This window comes from Saccostrea echinata, unplaced genomic scaffold, assembly GCF_033153115.1.
Source record: "Saccostrea echinata isolate AGI-Se365-2 ecotype Australia unplaced genomic scaffold, CSIRO_AGI_Sech_v1 ptg000046l, whole genome shotgun sequence".
NCBI classification, from domain to species: domain Eukaryota; kingdom Metazoa; phylum Mollusca; class Bivalvia; order Ostreida; family Ostreidae; genus Saccostrea; species Saccostrea echinata.
In genome coordinates this window covers 3,011,846-3,026,570 of record NW_026889795.1, presented here as the reverse complement: position 1 = coordinate 3,026,570, position 14,725 = coordinate 3,011,846, and the positions used below count along the sequence as shown (strand labels likewise).

General features: G+C 32.2%; 1 pseudogene; it reads left to right on the top strand.

The window, feature by feature from the left end:
• Nucleotides 1–14,725, top strand: part of LOC133201919 (uncharacterized) — a 52,840-nt pseudogene continuing 38,115 nt past the window's right edge.

Sequence of the window (14,725 nt, the reverse complement as noted above, 5' to 3'; positions counted from 1 at the left end):
ATGGGATGTAAACGGGACTCGGAGTGCAGTGAAAACTGCCCAAAAGCCGCAAGTGGAGATGGTAGACTTCACCTTTCAACATTTTCAAGTGGTCATCCCCCCTTTCTTTTACAGAACCCTTGATCCAGTTATGCTATATAGTCTAACACCTAACATACCCAAGATGTAATACTAAACTATACAATGGAATAGTCTTCAATGTGGTCTTCATGCATTCTAAAAAAAAGTCTTGGACTGAAATTGGGGTCAGTTTGAATTCAAAAACATCCATAATCACGGTCAATTAAGATAACAAATCGAGTTATAATTTTTATAACCTTAATACGCAGCTGTATATATGAAATCTTTAAAATTCTCAAAACTTACCAGTAACTGTTATCCTGTCTTTTTGAATATTTTCCGGATGACCTACTGCGCATGCTCTTAATTCGTACTTTGGCTAATTCGTACTGAATTTATATTAATCATTGAATTTGTTAAATTCATATATTTATCATCCTTGTTAGTTGTAATAGTTAGTATTATAAATGATATACGGTAGTGCGACTTTGTCAAGTCCGACCTCGTTATCTACTGGGGTAAAAAGGAAACAAACGCCCTTATTTCCGACAAAAAAGCTACAAAAAGTACTTCTGACCAAAACCCCGTCGAGGCCCCAGACAATGCAAGTGAAAATGCATTACATTTAATACAAAAAAAGTCTTGACAAAATAAAGCAAGGAAGGGTAACAAAAAATTATATTGGTGAGATAGTGAAAAATATTTTGTCAGAATTGAAGGGTAAATTTGTTAAAGAAATAAAAAAGAAATAAGATCCGAGCTAGAGAAATTCACACACAGAAACGTTGATGAATAAATTAAGCGTGCAAATATTGACAATGCAAAAAATAAATAATGCCTTGAAAGTTGACTTAACTGATGTAACGGAGAAAATCGCAAAAGAAGAAAGAAAACAGAAGGAACTATTTTTCTTTGGCCTAACTTAAACCCGTATACCCGTAGTTGTCCAATAAGTTAAAAATGGGAGTGTTCGACATTGGTGAAATGTTTTAAGGAGATTGGATTCTTTTATTATTGAGAATTTTTTTATCAAGTATATTTTTAGAATCTACACACATAGCTTTTTTATTAATTTATTTCTTTTAAAATCTTTAGTTTCCGCCTTTCAACATACAGATTACAATATAAGTATACATCATATTAACATTGCGGAGTTTTATTTAACAGTCACTCACTAATTCGTTCTTCTCACTCCATTACAGTGTCACCATGATAAATATAGTATAAAAATATGTATATTGCATATATAGACATGTACAAAGTGTAGTACTATGGTTATAAGAACAAAAATAACATAAAGTAAAAATTGCAATGTTTCTTTATAATTGTCACATAAATCTGGTCATCTTTCAAATGAAGTGCATAATAATGACCATCTACACAAATTTGCTTAATTAAAAATCAAAACAGAAAGTGGGCGTCAATGCGCTTCCCTTGGCACTACGGAGCATTTATTATGACCTTATTGCACTTAAATCAATTTTTTAAAGTTTTCCTCTAATATTTTTTATCCAAATAAGTTATGGGAACAAACACGTACAGTATTTTTTTCATCATGAATAGTCACATTAGATTTTGTGACAACAAAAAAGGTTTCAAATGACTTCGCAAAGTCAATTATTTAAACTTTCTGCAATAAAATAATGTCTTTTTCTGGCATTAAAAAGTTAACAAGCAACAAAATAAGTTGAAAGTAATGAAATTTTTCTGAATTTTAGCAGAGTGTTTAAAATTATATCTTATATGTTCAGAAAAAAAAATTAAAAGTGGGGGTCTGTGATGTTAATTTTTAGATATTACTAAAATAGTATTAATTTTAATCTTTAATTGTGGTATTTTTTCCAGGACTTTCACAATATATTTGCTATTTTTGTTAAACATGATGATAGAATCCATGACAGTAGGAACCAGCATAAAATATTACACTGCACAAAATAAGTATGTGTGCAGACTACATGTGAAAATAAGGAATCCAAACTTAACAATACTATAAATACTTTGAAAGAGAAAATTGAGCATTTTCTTCTAAAAACAAAAACAAACTTTAATTCCTCACTTATAAATGTTTTCGGTTTAGAATTTAATCAAGGGGTTTAAATTGAAAATAGTTTAATTAGCACTGTAGTAGCATCGATATTTAATGTAAGAACTAAAACATAATGCATGATTTTTAAAAAGAGGTCAAGAAAAAATCTGCTCAAAAGCTCAGAAACAAATCTCTTCAAGTAAGTTATAAACCTCAATCTGACCATTATGTTAGGCACTAACGCGCCTCGGACAATCTTATATCTGACATAATCGACAGTTTTCGTATTATAACCATTACTGAATGCACAGGTAAAAAGTCATATCCTGGCTTCTATTTTTTTTAACTGACGAAACAACTTTTTGTATTATTATCAACATTAATTTTTCTGATTAATTCTAGACTGCAATGGTGTAAAGAACTGTGTATGGTTTCTTTCATATTTTGCCCCCGTTATTGTTAAATCTAAACGCCAATGAATCTTAATGAAATTTATACTGTTTGAAAGAATAGAATTTATATTTTTCTTTTATCATTATATTGATATATTAACTCAAGTAATATTCAAGGAATTAAAGGTTCAAAGTACCTTCATTTACAAGAAAACGTCAAATAGTGGCATTTTTGACACCGTTATGTGCGACGCCTTGAACAAGAAAGATATTTGCACATATAAAAGATATTTTCAAAGGAAGTCTACATGCAAAAAATTAATCTTGCTCAAAAAGTCGCACATACTCAAATAGTTAAAAAACCTTGATTTAAAACTTGCCTTTCTGGCTATCGTTTGACGTCACAACCATGCACGGAGAGACGACATTGTTGGCATATAGGCCTATCGAATATTTATTCGAAGAAGCGTCGTCTATAATTGCTTCATCTATGTATACCAACATAAATATCCTGAACATTAATAACTATCTGTTCTTGAAACATTTTTGTGAGGAAGAATATTTTTTTATCGCGATCGTTATTCCAAGATACAGAGATCTGTTGATGTGTACGGGTGCGGATCACAAGGATCACGAGGATAGAGTCGAATTGCTTAATCCTGCAGTCTGCTGTATATATAAGAATATACTTCAAAGAAGAGGTATGTACAGTATACATTTTAAAATTATTATATCATTTACAAATGCAATCACTGCATATGTTAAAATGTTGTAAATTTTCTCTATTTACAATTAAGCAACAAATGTATGGCCAACCATACGTGTAAAAAAGTCCTATTTTTTCCTAAAAATTAAATATTAATCAAGAAAGTTGGGGGTATTATCAGGTCCGTAGGAAGCAATTTCAGTTGTTTTTTTTTTTTTTTTGGGGGGGGGGGGCACATCCATACATTTTCAGATGAGGGGGCACTAACACCCACCAAAATTCCTTGACGAGCAACAAAAGAAAAAAAAAGTTTATCAGGCGTTTTTTTTATTGAGGGGGCACAAGCATATATTTATATAGTAGCTATGTTTTCTAAAGTAATCTATATATCGGCAATATTATTTAGGGGGCACGCCCCCCCCGTGCCCCCCCCCCCCGGTTCCTACGGCCATGATGAATAATAATAAAAAAATACTAGAACAATATTTCTTTCAATCTTGAATACAAATAGGCAACAGAAATAATATATATATTTCAATAATTTAATTTCAATGCATAATTTATTTATTTTTCCAAAATTAAAATATAATCATTAGGTTCTTAGTCAACATTTTATTTTATTGTGTGCTACAAAACGATAAACATGCATCACATTTGAAAATTCCAATAATTCATTAATTCAATTTCTTTCTGTTTTCTTTGTTAATTTATTCATTAACTAACTTATAACACATACAGGTAAGGCACGTAGTATCAGGAAGGACCTGCCCCCCTCCCCTTTCTCAAAACACAATTTTTATTGTTATTTTAACGTGTAAATCTCAGGCCTATCCGGAAGCGCTCGATAGAACAGATCTAATGATTTACCTCACCCGCTGTTAGTTTTTTTTCATTTTGTTTTAAATTTAATTTATTTCTTTATTTTTTATATCGTCGCAGAATAGTTGGATAAACAGAGATGATTGTTCCTTTTCCATACTCTACTGATAGGAAATCTTCCTTCATTTATTTGAGTGTTAATGAAAAAGGGAGTGTTTCATGGACACCATCGTAACACAGTCAAGATTGTTTCACCGCTTTTTGGAAAAGCCCGAAAAGTTGCGATTAGAAATTAATATTCATTGAAAAGCAACCCCCACCCCTTCCCCCAATTATGTTGTCACAGTTAAGTCAATTTTTTCCATGGTTATACATTCTTTATTTTTATCAAAGAAACCGGAATCGAAGAAGTTATTATATTTTTTTGACTACATGTCGGCGTGGTGCAGTGGTTAGAGCATTTGCTCTAAAGTCGCAGAGTAAAAAGATCCTTACGTCGGGGGTTCGAATCTCACTGCGGAACTGGAAACGGATGAGACCGTAGAAACCGAGGACCGGTGTCGCAGTAAGTGCTGGCACAAAATAGAACTCTCGCTGCTAAAAGGCCGTAAGTGCCGAGTCCTACATTTTTAGCCCCCAACGACAAATGGTGGCATCTCAATATGAATGAAGAATTATCGAAAGGGACTATAAATATCTATTTGTTGAATTTGTACATCTCTTATCTCTTGAATTGCAGTTACTAGTATTTGTACTCCATTGTATTTGCATTGTTTTTTCCTTCATTTTTTATGATCAATTCTTTAAAGTCATAATTGCAATCAGGCCTTCCTGTTTTTTTGTTTTTTGTTTTAAGCAAAATATTGTAAGAAATACTTACACGATCACCCGACACCTTGCGCATTCACAGATTCAAAATAATTTCCTATAAAATTGAGTAGTTCAACAAAAGAAAGGCGACATTATTATCTTTTATACAAGTTTTGTTGTATCAGATTCTTTATTTTGTCTTTTTTTTTTCTAGATGGCAAAAAGAAGTTATGAGCTTATGACATCGGCGATGCAAGCTGAACTCAAGACACAATACGCAAGGCAAACAATTCAGACGATATGTTGAACAAGAGATTGTTCAGGCACCGAAATATTGTACATCTCCAGCACAACACGATTGGTCAACTCAAGACAAAGTTGGTTTTCTCGACCATTTAACAAGGATAACATTCAGTAGCCCAAAGTCTATTTCTCTGAAAAATCGTCCACTCCTAAATTGTACGGGTGCTCAAGAAGTGTCACACATGCCTGAGGGACACGCCAATTGTTATCCAGCTCTGTCAGCCTCTGAGAACCAATTAACTCTTACTGGTATAACCAAAGACCGATTTAGATATAATGAATTTTTTATTACCCATCATTCGAAAGTGAGATTCGTAAGAACTCCAAACGAAAATGCACACAAGCCTTTAAAAAGTGTTCTATGTATTACTTAAAATAGAAGAGGCAAAATACATGTTACAAAAAATATATGTATTTAAATGACTTTTTGTTTGACTTCTTATTTCTGCACCTCAAATATGATCATACTATGCACAATGATATTCGTATTGCAATATAATGCTGAATGATAGTCTTATTGAATTTCTCTTTTAAATGATAACATATATCAACCAATAAATTGCATTTCTCATATTTTTTTTTCTCCAGTTGACTTGAATTCTATAGATGGCCATGGGTTTTGTTCATGAGCCACCTTCACCTTTATTGAAGCATGGGAATCCATCCATTTTTTTTATTATAAAGTTATGAATTCAACACATATTAGGTAATGTTTTTGACAGTGACATTGGATTTGACCTTGAATCAAAGTTAGACCTTAATTCAGGTCATAAAGCCTATGTATATATACATGTACATGTAGAATACCGTACAAGCTTCTAATGTTTCTCAGTTACAAAGTTATTGTCGGAAATGACTGCACTGACGGACAGACTAATGGTCAGACGGAAGTTGATTCCTGTAATGACCCCCCCCCCTCCCCTCAAAAAATAGTTTTCGTTAAAATATTTAAATATGTTTTTCATTTTACTATAAAAACTTAAGTTTATCAAAAATTTGGAAAGAAGAGAATAGAGACTGTATCAAAATTAAAGATTGTTTTTATGAAAGTAAAAGTTTGGTTAAATGACAATAGCTAGATTTTCAGGTCTGAAACTATCGTTTTAAAAATGGTTTTCATGGCAACGGAATGTCTGATCAATTTAAAATATATTTTCTCAGCAGTACACTTACGTTAACATATCCCAAAGTATAAATATAGACATTTACTGAAAAATTATAGATGCAACCACAATTAAAGGTTTGTTAAATGACAATAGAAGCTAGATTTTCAGATCTTAAGGTATTCGTTTTTAAAGATGGTGTCCATGGCAACTGAATGGTTTTTCAATCTAGAATATATTTCCTTAGTAATACAGTCACCTTAGCATATCCCAGAATATGAGTATAAATCTAGACATTCACTGAAGATATTAAAGATGCTACCAAAATTAAAGTTCTGTTAAATGTCAATAAAAGCCAGATTTTAAGGTATAAAGAAATGCGTTTTTGAAGATGGTTACCATTGCAACAGAATGCCTGATCAATTTAAAATATATTTCCTTCAGGTTGGTAATACAGTCACTTTGACATATCCCAAAGTATAAATATAGACATTTACTGAAGACATTATAGTTGGTATCAAAATTAAAAATTGGTTAAATGACAAAGATGCAAGATTTTTAGGTCTGAAGGTATGTGTTTTTGACGACGGTTCCCATGGCAACGAAATGCCTGAACAAATTAAAATTAATTAATTTTTAAGCAACACACTTGCCTTATCACTCCCCATAGTAAATATAAACATTTTCTGAATGGGGGCCTAAAATGGCCCAAACCATATATAGTTCTTTATAGCCCCTATAGACTTTTAATGTTCTTTGTGCTTCCGAGATCGAACATGTATGTTAAGGCAGCGCCCAGATCATTATTCGGCAAATTCACACTTTTTTGTAAAAATGTAACATTGATAAATCAGAAAAGTCACGTATAAAACATTTACTTCATGCATAATTATCCTTTGTATAGACGTCAATGAGTCTTTGGCCAAAAGAAGCACTCCACTACGACGTCATCATGTGACGTTTCTAAATAGAAAAAAAAATATGCCTTACTGAAAAATGAAAAGTTCAACACTACCCCGAGGATCATTCATTCCTGTTTAAGAAAGTAATTACATGTACAGGAATACATCTATAGGCCATGAAAAGTGCTGCTAGAATCCTACTCCCAGCCACAGAAATGACTAGACCTATTGCAAATTTTGGCATGAAACCTTACTAAAATATGTACATATTGTTCATGCGATCGAAGAATTTTTATCAATGTATGTTACCCAGCGATTTAAGCAGCACTTTCCAAGTAGACCATAAGCTCTCGATATAGACAAAATTATGTTTCAAAGTATGCGACATGCCTTTTGACTCCCATTTCGTATACTTGTTTACATGAATTCTCGTCAAGTTTCATTATTGGATCAACAGTTATGACGTCATGGGTTTGGTATTTAACCCCCCGTGACAAATATTCGTTATTTATACCATCGCCAAAATAACAATATTTAGCTTATTTTATGTTTTGCATGTTTCCATTTATTTATAAGACTTAAAATAAATCTTTAAATATAATTATTTTTTAAAAAAAATTAATGTTATCTCTAGAATTCACGTCATATAGCTATCTATAAAGGTATACTGTATAGGCAAGTTAAAATAACTAGCTGAAGCCTTAACATACCCGCGCAGCGGTTTTTATATGTACATACATATTCAATTTTTGTTCAGTAACTATCCGTACTAAGCAAAATTTTATGAAAACCCTTGGGTTATTTTTAATTATTTCCACAACGTAGTCTCTGCTGAGAGAAAGCAAAACTAGAACAGGAAACCTGCAAATTTGAAATACACGAAGGGCAGGGCTATCTTGTCACTCAGAACCCTTTTCACGCATTAGTGATCAAACCAGTCCCAGAAAGCAGTGCCGGACTGCTAGCGCTATGTTTATTTTCTTGAGTACTCCCCCTTTTTGAGAGAGCAGTCCCCGGGGTTGCTTTCTGGGACTGCTTGGGTGTCAGGTTGGGTCTGGTTGGTACTATATCTTTAGCACACTTACAAGGCAGGATTTCTCATTCAATCCATATGCTTGAGGTTGAGTTACACTTATCATCTAAGTAACATTAAATCTTTGAACTAAAGCAAAAATGACAATACAAATAGTTTAACAACAGACCAGGGTAATAGAATACTATTTAGTTCTATCTTATCACCTTTTCCCATAAAAAGTATGCTATACATTGTTTAATGTAGTTTATTCTAAAACTACTGTTACTAGGTGATCAGGCAATATTTTTGCCAGAGTAGGGACGGTGTTAAAAAAAAGAGTAATAAAATATTTTATTGAAAAAGTAGCGGTCATATATTTTACAGATATGCTTTTGATGTGAAGAGGCCCCAAAATAATTTACGTGTATTAATTTTCAGGATTTGATTAATAAAATATATAACTCATGTTAGGAGTGACACACGTTATAATTATCAGCCATTTAGAGGGAAGGGGTAGATGACTACTAGTTGCAGGGCTCAGGGCCCATTCAATTGAAGAAACGTTGGTATTTTTCTTTTCATAACTAAATATTTGGAAATTTTAAATGTGCATGATTTTGAGTTACATATGCAACCTGAAAATGTATGAATTGGTTTAATTGTAATAAAGAATATAAGCCATATTTCATTTTAAAGTTGCAGGAAGATGAGGGATACCCCTGGACTCTTTGGTAGGTCTTAATTATTAAGTGAAAAAAGAGGGAACCTGTGATCCAAGAATTTATTCTGTTTATAAATTACTATTCATTATGAACATGAAGTGTTCTTTCCCTTCATTATAAAATTCATTCATATAATTTTTCAAAAAATAATAAGTTCGGTATTTACACCATAATACGTGATTTGAATTTTTTAGTGATAAGTTTGTTTCACGAGCTAAACAGAGGCAAAATATGTAACATTTATATTACAATAACTGTTGTAAAAACACTGCTTGCCCCACCTTAATGAATGCCCCAAAAAGTTCCCGTCCTTTGGACGGTCCCACCGTGGTGATATTGCTGGTCCCTATATTTAATAGCAATAGATTATATCTTTGTGGTGGTAGTCGTGAAACACGATGTCTATTTCCTGAGATATATATATATATATTTTCCTGTGTAGGAAAAAAGACACATTCGGCGTGCCGTAGTGCTCTAATGGGGTCAGTTATGAGAGGAAACTGTTCACGAAGGAGCTGGCATTTGCAAGTCACAGACATTTCCAAGTAATCGGTAAATAAAATTCGAATATATATTGATCACTATAAGACAGAATGGGGACTTAGCTTGTATAAATATGCGTATAAATATCTAAATAGTGGGAAGCCGGAAGTAGTTGAGGGACATTTAACAAAATATCAGGTACGCTACTTTAACATTTTGTCAGCGACTAAGCCTACCATAATTAATCATTAAAAACATTTTGTTTCTTTTTTCTCCATCATGTTATGATGTTGATAACTTTTACTGATTGTTTTTTCATCCAATCAGACATGAGCACTTCAAATAATGTTTACATATCTCTATACTTATAAATTAACAAATAAACTCTGAAGCGCCTTTATCAGAGTTCATACTTAATTCTATAACAGTACACCATGTGCATATTTAATTTGATATCCGTAAGCCTTATTTTTATTCCACTTACAAAATGATTACCTTAAATTTTCTACTTTCGTTTTCGATAAACGTTAAACTTCTTGAAATGGGGTTTCTGCTCAACCGTAACTCGAAGCCAAGTCAACGCAAACTAAATGCATTAATTCGTAAACAAAAGGCAAACGTCAACTCGTAACCAAGTTAACTCCTTCACAGAACGTAAGGATTATGTGTACCTAAATAGTATTTCAATGTATAATTCGGAAAGATTTATGTTGAATAAACCCAGAAACAATATAATTTGTAATTAATGACCTAGAGGCTTGGAGTAAAAAACTGAGTGGAGTAGAGTGGAATGAAGTTTTGTGGAGTCATGGAGTGGAGTCTGTACATAAAGATTAAAAAAAGTTTTCTCTTACATGCAATATTTCGTTTGCAACCTCATTTTGGATTTGTAAATGAAACAGGAAATGAAATCGATGCAGCCAGAAACGTTAGTGATATTTAAATGTCACACAGAGCATCACCTAGTTTTTTTTTGTCATAACAAAGACTAGATAATATGACCCTGCACACATATCCCAAACAGACAAACCTAGTAAGAGGTGTTGACAGCTTTAAAGGTGCTTGGGCACAGATTTGAAGTTAATATTTTCTCAAATTTTCTGTAAAATTTCATGACTTATATGTTGCTATAGCATTTCATACTAAAATATAATAAAAATCTTATTTTATCTCGTAGTTATTGAAACGTCAAATTTCTGAACGCGTTTGATTTGACACATCCTTGCACTTTCACAAATTTCAATTTTATTCTTAATACTTAAGAAAAGTGGCAATTTTGTTGTGTATTAATGAAAAATATTAAAACTTTAATCCAGAAAATTCAGAGTAGAAATGTTCGAAAGCAAAACCCACTCACAGTATTGTCAGTCCATGCTCAGTGGTGTGTGCAGACTTTAACAATTGAACACACCCGGTGAATCGTAAACATTAACAATAACAGAGCTCGTGCCCTGTTTACAAAAACAGTTTACGTTTCACGGGTGTATTCAATTTGCTAAACTCTGTACACAACACTGAGCACGGGCTGACGATATTAGTGAGGGGGTTTGCTTTCGCACATTTCTACTCTGAATTTTCTGGATTATAGATGTAATGTTTTTCATTAATACACAACAAAATCGCTTCTTTTCTTAAATGTTAGGGATAAAGATAAAATTTGTGAAAGTGCAAGGATGTGTAAATCAAACGCGTCCAGTAATTCATAGTTCCAATAATTACCAGATAAAATAAGTTTTTAATTATATTTTCGTGTGAAATGCTATTGCAATATATAAGTCGTGATATTATACAGAAAATTTGAGAAAATATTAACTACAAATCTGTGTCTAAGCACCTTTAATATCAAACACATAAATAGCAAACAACTCCAATAAGGATTAAATTATGATGCCGTATAATTATTTTTGATAACTGGTTATTTATTTATTTTTGTTGTTGTTGAAGTTTTATTATTCAAAAGCATGCTGCCCTCTTTGTTGATATTTGAATGTCAGTCTTTTCCTGCATCTCATTTCATTGTTTATTATTTCTCTTTTTGTGTAACTATTTACATACCTCCCTTTTTGGGATGGGGGTGGAGGTGGTATAGGTAAGTTGCAGGAAACACAACAGATTACTGACCCTGAAACGTGCTACTACCCCCCAAAAGTGTGTGACTTTCGGCACTTTTGTTTCGTGCAAACCTTGTAGCGTTTCATGCAGACCGTGAGGCTTTTCGTGCAAACCGTGTAGCAAGCGTGTACTGTTCGTGCAGCGTAGCACGTTTCAGGGTATGTAGTCATGGCAGAAAAAAAATCCTATCATTGAACACAATTCTTCTCCCTCCTTCCCGCTCTCATTTCAATCTGTGACTCAAAGCAGAAATTATATATATGATAAGTAATGCTAAAACATTTTTAAAACATATAATTATATTCTTACTGTTGAGTTATTGTTTTCTTTGAACTTTGCTGATCAATGTATATCAAGTCTATCGAGCAGTACATGTATCACTGATGCAGTTGTTTGTTATAAACAATGGCGAAGACTTTCTGACAGAATTAATTAAATTGGAGGATGGGTACTTTAAAAAAATGTTGATACCTATAACAATGTGCTGAAATGTATTTGGTTACTCAAAGTTTTAAAAAAGAAGACTCAAGCAGGATGCTGTCAACTTGATTCTGTTATTAAAATAACATGGTTTGCTACAATGAACAAATTGTCCATGTTTTTTATTAAATATCATTATATTAAAATTTATCTTATTTTGTCTGTGTTGTTGCTGAGGCTGCCGGTGGGTACAATATATACATTGTTTAACTTAAGTTATATTTTCAAAAAAAAAAAAAATCCTTACAACATTTACCGGGGGCATGTTTTACAAAAGAACTTACAATTAAGACCAAACACTTTAGATGAAAATGCGATCTTGCAAAATCAATGATTCTGTTAAAAATTGCTTGCATAAAAATAACTATCTAAAGTACTTTATTATAAAAAGAAAGTCAATCTCAAAATTATATTTTGGTCTTAGTCATAAGTTCTTTTGTGAAACACACCCAACAAGTCTTATGAGCTTTACTTGTACCATTTCAATTAATGTCTAAGAAGTTTTCCCTGCAAATATGCCCATGGTTTGAAACATCCTAAGATGTTATTGTCCATTGAAGAATCAGGTCTCAATTATCTGATCGTAAAGATGTGTTACAAAAGTTAATGATATGTTATCAGTTACTAATGCTTTTTTCCCTACAATCCATGTTTATTGTAAAATTGTCACCCAGTGTGTATGTGTAAAACACAAAACAAGAAATGCAAAACGAGAAACAATGGAATGAGATTCAGCATACAATAACATGTCAACAAAGAGGGACAGTTTGTTGTTTTGCTTTCATTTTGTTAGATGACAGATGCAGAGTGAAATGAAAACATCTAACTGAAGTCAGATTTATCAGTGACCCGCACAACTATCTCACACAGAAAAAAAATGTAAAATATTGACAGATTTAATTAATTCAATACTATTACCTGAAAGAAATGCTTACTCAGTTTTTGCTTATGATGATAAATTTGTCATCAAATGATACCTTCAGTGATAAAGAAGAAGGTACGGTTTTAGCTTTATTGTGCCCTGAAAATTTAATGTTTTCAAAAAGTGATGAATCAAGAAAGAATATGGCATGAAGGAGTACCATTCTGAAAATATGACGTCATTAATTTGATGGATTTCTCTAATTGAAACAGAAACACCTCAAAATGACCAATTTCAAGGGTTATTTTCCTTAAGAAAATAGTGTCCACAGCCGTCGCCCACTTTGATTTTTGGATATGTTGTGTAAAATTTTTTGAAAAATCACATATCTCAAACTCCTTGTGGACGATGGCTGTGGACAAAATTATCGGAAATAAAATGCCATTGAAAATTGGTGTCTTCTGCCACTTTTATAGAAAATACGGGAAATTGCACAAGTTTATGACGTCACAATTAGCATTTAGAAGGTCATGAGAAAAAAAGATTTATATGATCTTTCTGCAGGGAGTTTCAATGATTAAGAAAGCATGAGTTTTAATTTTTTTTTTTTTTTACATCATTTTCATTTTTAAAGAAAAACACAGGGCAAGATCTGTACTGAAACCGTACCTTGTTCTTACTTGAATGTATTTCCGCTTGGGTACTATGTAACGGTCCAACTTTCTATGTTAGAACTCTAACTATACCTCTGTCTAAAAAAAAAGAAGCAATAATTACAGATCATTAGCTTTTTACTACCATAAAAATCTTTGTGACTTAGTAATTCTGGTAATATAGGTGAAATTTAATGTCGATGTTATAATAATAGCTTTCCTAATGCTACATATGCATTTTTATATTGAAGTATATTATTAAATGTTTTGTTTATTCTTTGATTATGTAACAATCAGATAGTAATATGAGGTGATATGTCTCTTACCAGTTGTTAAATCATGTACTTTTCAGTTTATTGATATCTAGTTAAATCTGTCAAGACTATATCAGTAAGTTGTGCGGGCTCGCTGATAAATCTACCTAAGTTAGATGTTTTAATTTCACTCAGCATCTGTTTTCCAACAAAATAAAATCAAGGCATAAGCTGCCTCTTGGTTGACATTTTGAGGTCATTGGTTAATTTTTTTAATCCTTTGTTTCTCGTTTCTCTTTTCTCGTTTCATGTTTTAGACGTACAGTAACCCAGTGGACATTCCTGAATAATGATGAAATTTTTAATAGGTAACAAGTACTTATATGTATGTGACCCGATACTCTCCAACTTGAAAAATTGTGTTGAATGTGTGATTGTATTTTTACTGTAATTCCTGATTCTGATATATTATATTGATACCAAATTGTAAAATATGCCCAGCTGTAATTTTAGATTCTTTTCTGTTGACAAAAGCATAATTCAGTTTATTTTAAAGCAAAGTTGTTTTTACAAACAACACTTGAGTAAGCATTTCTAATGCAGTAATTAAATCTGTCAAGACTCCTCGCCTGTGGGTATGGGAGTGCATGTGGATAACTAAGACTCTGTTACCCAAACCAAAAAAGCCAATCCCATTGTTGAGTTGACATTTGAAGGTCATGATTTTTTTTAATTTACTCATTCATTCATTCACTTCATCGTCAATATGATTCATACAACATGAACTAGTTCCTGACTAATTGTAACATTTATTCTGAAATCAGAGAGTTTCCAAGTGTCTGAGGGATCAGATACATCATTTATAGCTGGTGCACATATATTGGTGAAAACTAATTATAGGTTGGAATTAACACAGTCCCCTCCCAAAGAAATAATTTAAAATTAAAATTTTAAGAGTGAATCATGCATCATCGTTTAAAATGCACAATGTGTACTTAAAAAATAATAATAATAAAAGACAAC